The following is a 6,963-nucleotide window of genomic DNA, read 5'->3' as shown; positions in this document are numbered from 1 at the left end:
GGATTATTATATGATCTGCGATGAGTGTGCCCCATTACCAAGGCTGTGGTGGATGTGATTTTAGGAAAGATTCCTGCTATTAATATGCTTTCTCCATTATTATTATTATTAGATATATGCAACTATCACTAAGCAATAACACACCTCTTTGTAGCAGATCTCTGCAGATCCACAAAGATGTACTGCCTTGCAGTGATACTATATAGGCAAATAGATGACTTAAGAATTATTGATGATCCTATAAGAATTCCTAAAATTATATCAATGATTATTAAGCTCTTTTGACAACAGGACTGCTATTACGTCCCTCAGGCATAGTTGAAACTGCAAAGAGAACTCTGGCAGTCTCCTCAATGTTATCAGTTAATTGCCCCAAGAGAGATAGTAACTAGACCTTCTTCTGCTCAGAGCACACTCCAAGAAGTTGTAAAACAATTAACCAAGGTCACTCAAGGGAATTCACAATTTATTATAGGTACCAGAACAAAAGAGAAAATATTGCCTGGGTTTATCTATACAAAACTTCACTAATTTCTTAAGTTATAGTTTCAAACTTTCAGCGAACCTCTGGAGCTAGACAGGTGATGAATGTCTAGCTAGATAATTACTCCTAATGGGTGTTCATGTAAACATTCTGTGCTGTAAACTTCTATTTCAATTTATGACTCTAATTTTGGTGTGAACTTGTGATGAACTTTGTAACATGTGACCATGTACTCTGAAAGATGTATAAATTCTGAAGACAAAGAGTTAGTTAGAATAGAGGTAGTGAGTGAGTGAGTGAGTGAGCGAATGAGTGGGTGAGTGAATCAGTTAGTTAAGAGCCCATCATCCTTTCTTTCCCCCTTCCCGTCTAGAATTTTTCTCCCTTAGAATTTTTACTTTGTTAGAATCTTTTCTTCTTCCCCACTCAAGACTTTTCCACTCAGATAGCTTCATAGGATATTTTTTACACTTATTAAACTCTATAGCAACTTTACTAAGTGTCTTTTCTTCCAGCTACCAGCAGTTCCTGTTGAGATAGAACAAAGGCCACATTGCCTAGTCCTCTGCTGTTAGGCTACAGGTGTTAATCACCTAAGCCTGCAGTCTCTTACCCTCAGAAGTTTTTAGGATAATACAAGGTTATTTACTTAGCCCCTTGCTGGTCTTAGGGCCAGGATGCTGACTGCAGGTCAGCTACAGTAGCATAGGGGCTGCCTCAAGAAGAACTGGACAGAGGAGGAGAAGAAAGAAGAAGCAGCTGCATCTCCCCCTCTCACCCAAGCTGGGCTGGCCCCCAGCACTGTATCCATTGAACTATAGCCCCATTTTCCAAATTGTCTTGTTTTCTAGTAGGTAATTCATGAAGAGGGGAGGTAGACCAAATCAGAGTCCATCTAGATCACACTGTGTGGTCTCAGAGCACCAAGTAATAAACTCCAGACAATTTTCCACAAATTTAGGAGTAAGTTTACATTCTATATATATAAAATTATATAAGTGTGTATATCTATTTTTGGTGAACCCCTATTGAGATGATACTTTTGTGCTATTCCACAATTTTCATTTATCTGCAAATGCATTGGGGGAAGCAGTTCTGTCCAATGCATATCTTCTTACATGCTTTTAATATCACAGTGTTTAGCACCTTGGCTGTGATATAGATTATTTAGGCATGTAGACATCCTGGTGAGAGACCTGAAGCTCACAGCACTTTACAGATCTCTAGAGGATATGGTCAGGGTGCCATTTTAAATTTAGACACAGAAAATAAGACAAGGAATTGCGGTAATTTCCCATTGCTTTGAAAATCAGACTGTTGTGGTTGTGTATGAAATGGGGGTATCCTGAGAGGCTCATGTGCTTGAACACTTGGTCCTGGGTTCTTGGCATGGTTACAGAAGTTTCTGAAATCTTTAATGAGCAGAGCCTCACTGAAGGAAGTGGGTCTCCTTGGAATAGGCCTGGAGGTTTTGTGACCCAGCACCACTTCCTGTCTGTTCCTACTTCCTGCTTCTATGCCTTCCCAGACACTAGGGCCCTTGTTCCTTTCCTATATTATGAGGTAAAGTACATCCTTCTCTTCCCTCCTGTTTCTTACCAAGTCACAGCAATGAGGAAAGTAATACCAATGAATAGATAGGTAGGTAGGTAGGTAGGTAGGTAGGTAGGTAGGTAGGTAGGTGGGTGGGTGGGTGGATGGATGGATGGAAGGAAGGATGGATGGATGGATGGATAGATAGATAGACAGATACAGATAGACAGACAGACAGACAGACAGACAGACAGACAGATATGCTGCATTTGATGTGATCTCTAAGCAGTCTCTGGCATGATAGAAAATGCCTAAAACAGACAGATTAGTAATCTGCAAGCTGCTTACAAGCTTGAGGGAATCCTCCATTTTTCTACACCATCCAAAAACATACAGAGATTTCCAGATAGAAAAATGCCTATGCTGTACACAGCAGAAAACATGGAAAATGTCCAAAGAAAATTCTGTTATTTGCACACATTTTTATTTTTACTATGTGTGTGTTGGTGTGCCTGTGTATTTGTGTATATCTAAATGTATATCTATGGTTATTTGAGTCTGTGTGTGTCAGTATGTATGTGTGTACCTGTGTGTATTTGTGTATGTTCACCTGCCTGTGTTTATTTGTATATTGGTATGCATGTCTGTGTGTCTATGTGTATGTGTCTGTATGTTATTTGTGTCTATATGTGTTGTGTTTCTTGTGTATCTGTGCCTGTACCTGTGTTTATGTAACAGTATGTATGTTTGTGTCTGGGTCCATGTCTATTTATGTCTGTGTGTATCTTAATGTGTGTTTGTGTTGGTGTTTGTGATGGTTTGAAAATGATTGGCTGAGAGAGTGGCACTATTAAGAGATGTGGTCTTGCTGGAGTAGGTGTGGCCATTTTGGAGGAAGTGTGTCATTGTGAGTGTGGTCTTTAAGACCCTCATCTTAGCTCTCTGGAAGCCAGACTTCTCCTGTTTGCCTTTGGAGCAAGATGTAGAACACTCAGATCCTCAGACACAAAGACTGCCTGAAAGCTGACAGGCTTCCACCTTGAAGATAATGGACAGAAACTCTGAAGCTATAAGCTAGCCCCAATTAAATGTTGTTCTTATAAGAGTTGCCTTGGTCATGAGGTCTCTTTAGAGCACTAAAACCCCTTCTAAGACAGTGGTTTTATGCCTATCAGTGTCTCTGTGTGTATCTGTATCTGTGACAATATCTAAAGATCCCTTTTTTATATTCCTCTTCCTGGTTCTGGTATTTAATTTCTCAAGTACGTGGGACTTAGAATAAAGGAATTTCTGGAATAAAAAGGCAGCTACAGGGGCTGGGGAGATGGCTCAGTGGTGCCAAGCACTGATGTCTCTTCCAGTGGACTTAGGTTCAATTCCTAGCACCTACATGACAACTCACAGCTGTCTGTAATTCCAGTTCTAGATGATCTGACACATTGATACATACACACATGCAGATAAAACATCAATGCACATGAAGATACATACTTTAAAAGCAGCTAGTTAATGTCTAATGTCAGCAGATATATAGAGGCGCTCTCTGGAGCTGTCTTTGCTGACATTCTGGGGACATATAAAGCATTCTAATTCATTTGATATGTATATTTAAATTCATGTTAAAAACAAAAATATTCACCAAGACATTCATCCATTGAAAGTTTAGAAAATTTAATGAGTTGTTCAATTACAAAAATCCAGATTTTGAACATATCCATCACTTCAATAATATTTTATGCATTTTCAGTTAGCTAAGAGCTTGATGTAAAAGGCATGCATTACTGTACCTGGATTTTATTTATGTATAAGACTTAGTAAGCATGTAACATGTGTCTGTAAAGTACATTAGAGGCCATTGGATCCTCTGGAGCTGATGTTATAAGGTCTGTGAACATCCTAATGTGGGTATATGGATACAAACAAACAAACATAAAAAGTAATGCACATTTTAAATGTACAACTTAAAAATTCAATTGCATATTTTTTCAGATTGGAAAATAGACATCAATAAAACTAAATTATTTAACATTTATTTGAGATTAGGTGCATAGGGCAGAACATATATATAGAATTTCTGAAAAACTTCCTGGAGTCAGTTCTCTCCTTCCACCATGTGAGTCCCAAGGGACTCAGGTTGTCAGACTTGGCAGCAAGTGCCTTTACCCACTGGTCCATCTTGCCTGCCCTAGTAAAACTTTTCAAATGACTGGGGAACATGGAGATATCCTCTAAACCGTGACCCCCTACATTCCCTTACTGTTTTAGCTCTTTAAGAACATTTAAAATAAGAAGTCAGTTTGTGGGAGGCTAACCCTCCATGTGAAATATGAGCCAGCACCTTTTCTGCCAGGAGAATTTCACTCAAGCTCAGTCATGCTCAAGTTGAATAGGCTGGGGAAATTTGCAAGTTACAATTTGAGAATATTTATGAGTATCTGTGGATGTTAGGTTTCTAAACCTCAAACCAGGTCAACAGTGATTTCTACTTTTGTCCAAAAAGCCACTCCAGCCTGAAACCTTCTTATCTTGAACACTGGATAAGTTTAAAGACACTCTTCAGTTTGAAAATGATGATGATGATGATGATGAGGATGATGATGATGATGATGATGATTTTCTGAAGGGTTTTAAAAGTTAGTCCTTGGAATAATGATTCACCCACAGCGACATTAGAAAAAGTCTGAAGAAATGTCATTCATAATAACACTTCTTTGAAATTTAACTGTCTATTTTCTTTACAGTATCAGCAAACACCATGACCAAATGGGGTTCAGATGGAGTAGGTGTCCAGGCCTGAGCAGCAGAGAAAGATAATATAAAAACTAAGAGCACATCCAGGCACCCTCTCCCTGGCCACAAGCCTCCAGTGAAATGGGCCTTTGTTACTCTTCCTGTTCTTACAGCATCGGTAACTGGGGTTTTGGTGGGTTTATTTCTGTATTTGCGTTCATAGAGGATGTATCAGAAAAACAATAATCAGACACAGTAGGCAGGCTATAAGTTCTTCTAGTGTTCAAGCTCCATCCAGGGTAGGAGAGCAAGTTCCCCTGGCTGTCTGTAGATGACAGTCTCCTCCTTTCTGCCTATGGATCAAGATGTAGAACTCTTAGCTTCTCTACACCATGTCTGCCTGCACACAGCCATGCTTTCCACCATGATGATAATGAACCTAACCTCTGAAACTGTAAGCCAGCCCCATTTAAATATTTACCTTTATAGGAGTCACCTTAGTTATGGTTTCTCTTCATAGAAATAAAACCCAAAGACAAGACTATTTTGGCTAAAGTTTGGCTGGAGACAATCTCTTCAGATATGTTTTTAATGCTTCTGCATACCAGTGAAATCAAGCCACCTACCTACTTGTTTGCTCTAAAACTGGCTCATTCAGAGTGTGTGTGTAAACAAACTAATATGGAAGAACCCAAAACTTTCCTAATTTGGCCAGTGTAACCAAATTATTGTCAGATCATTTGAACCCAGATATTAGGAAGCAAATATAAAAATGATGTACGGGTATGAGTCAGGTGGAGGTCCAAAAGGAAATATTTCCATTAGAATTTTAAGAGGATGAATTTCCCTTCTAGGAACTTATAGAAGAAAAGAGACAGAATTCAGCTGAACCCTAAATCACCTTCCCAGAGTCAAGAAAATTATCTTCTGATAAAAGAAGAAAATTAGTCCAGGACTGTGCACACAGCTTGGTAATAGTCTACCATTGAGCTCTAAGCACCTAATTTTAAAGAATTTATTTTTGTTTGTGTGAGTGTATGTGTGAGCATGCATTCTGCAGTGTAATCTATATATGGAACACAGAGAATAACACAGAGAACACAGTGAACTCTCAACACGAGAGTTCTAGAGGCCAAACTCAGGTCACCATTCATGGAGGGAAGGGCCTTACTTACAGAGCTACCTCATTGACAGAAATAAATCTGAAACAAATTCCCCCATCCTCTAAAAATTCAGACCACCTTAGAAATAATGTGAGTTCATTTTACTTGAGCAAGTACAATCAAGTATAAGAAAGCTCAGATGGTTTTCTGCCTTGCTCATAATTTTCTGTCCCTGGCAGAATTATATGTTTGAAGAAATTGAATGTGAAGTTTCTAAAATCTCATAACTAAATTGTCATGCAATAGTCTCAGACAAAAGATCTCTCAAGAATAAGTATTGTACTAAAAACTGTTGGGACGGCAGAGAGCATACATTGCTCAGTTGTCAAATGCTTGCTTAGCATGTGTGGGATTCTAATACACACACACACACATACAAGCACACACACACAAACACTTTACATTAAAATATTCAAATCCCTAGAATAACTTGAAGTAGTGACATGTGCACATAATTACAGCACTCAGGGAGCTGAAGCAGACCACCACAGTTGCTGTGATCAAGGCAACTCCTATCATTGCAAACATTTAATTTAGGGTTGCTTACAGTTTCAGAGGTTAGGTTTGTTATAATCATGGTGGGAAGCTTCACAATGTACAGGCAGATATGTTGCTGGAGGAGACAAGAGCTCTATGTCTTGATCCAAAGGCAGCCAGTGTGAGGCTGTCATCTGCAGACAGGCAGCTGGATGCTCACTTTCACAATGTTCAGAGATTGGGCATTAAAAGAGCTCAAAACCTGCCCACACACTGACACACTTCTACCATCAAGTCCACCTCTAGTCAACAAGGCCACACCTCCTAATAGTGGCATAACACATGGATCGACGGGGGCCAAACTTTTTCAGACCACCAAAATTCCTTAAAATAACATGTCTCCTAGAGCTGCCTTCTCTCTGCCTTCTGTTCTCAAGATGTAACTCCTCCTCTGGCCACTGATCCATGGCTTCTACTTTACCTCTACCTCCTAACTTGGTAGTGTTCCAGAGTTGTTGATCAGGAGTGTAGAAGCTATCACTGGTTTCCAGCTTAGACCCACCAAATGGGACCATA

This window comes from Arvicanthis niloticus, chromosome 27 (genome assembly GCF_011762505.2).
Source record: "Arvicanthis niloticus isolate mArvNil1 chromosome 27, mArvNil1.pat.X, whole genome shotgun sequence".
Classification (NCBI taxonomy): Eukaryota; Metazoa; Chordata; class Mammalia; order Rodentia; family Muridae; genus Arvicanthis; species Arvicanthis niloticus.
This window is presented reverse-complemented; position numbering follows the sequence as displayed.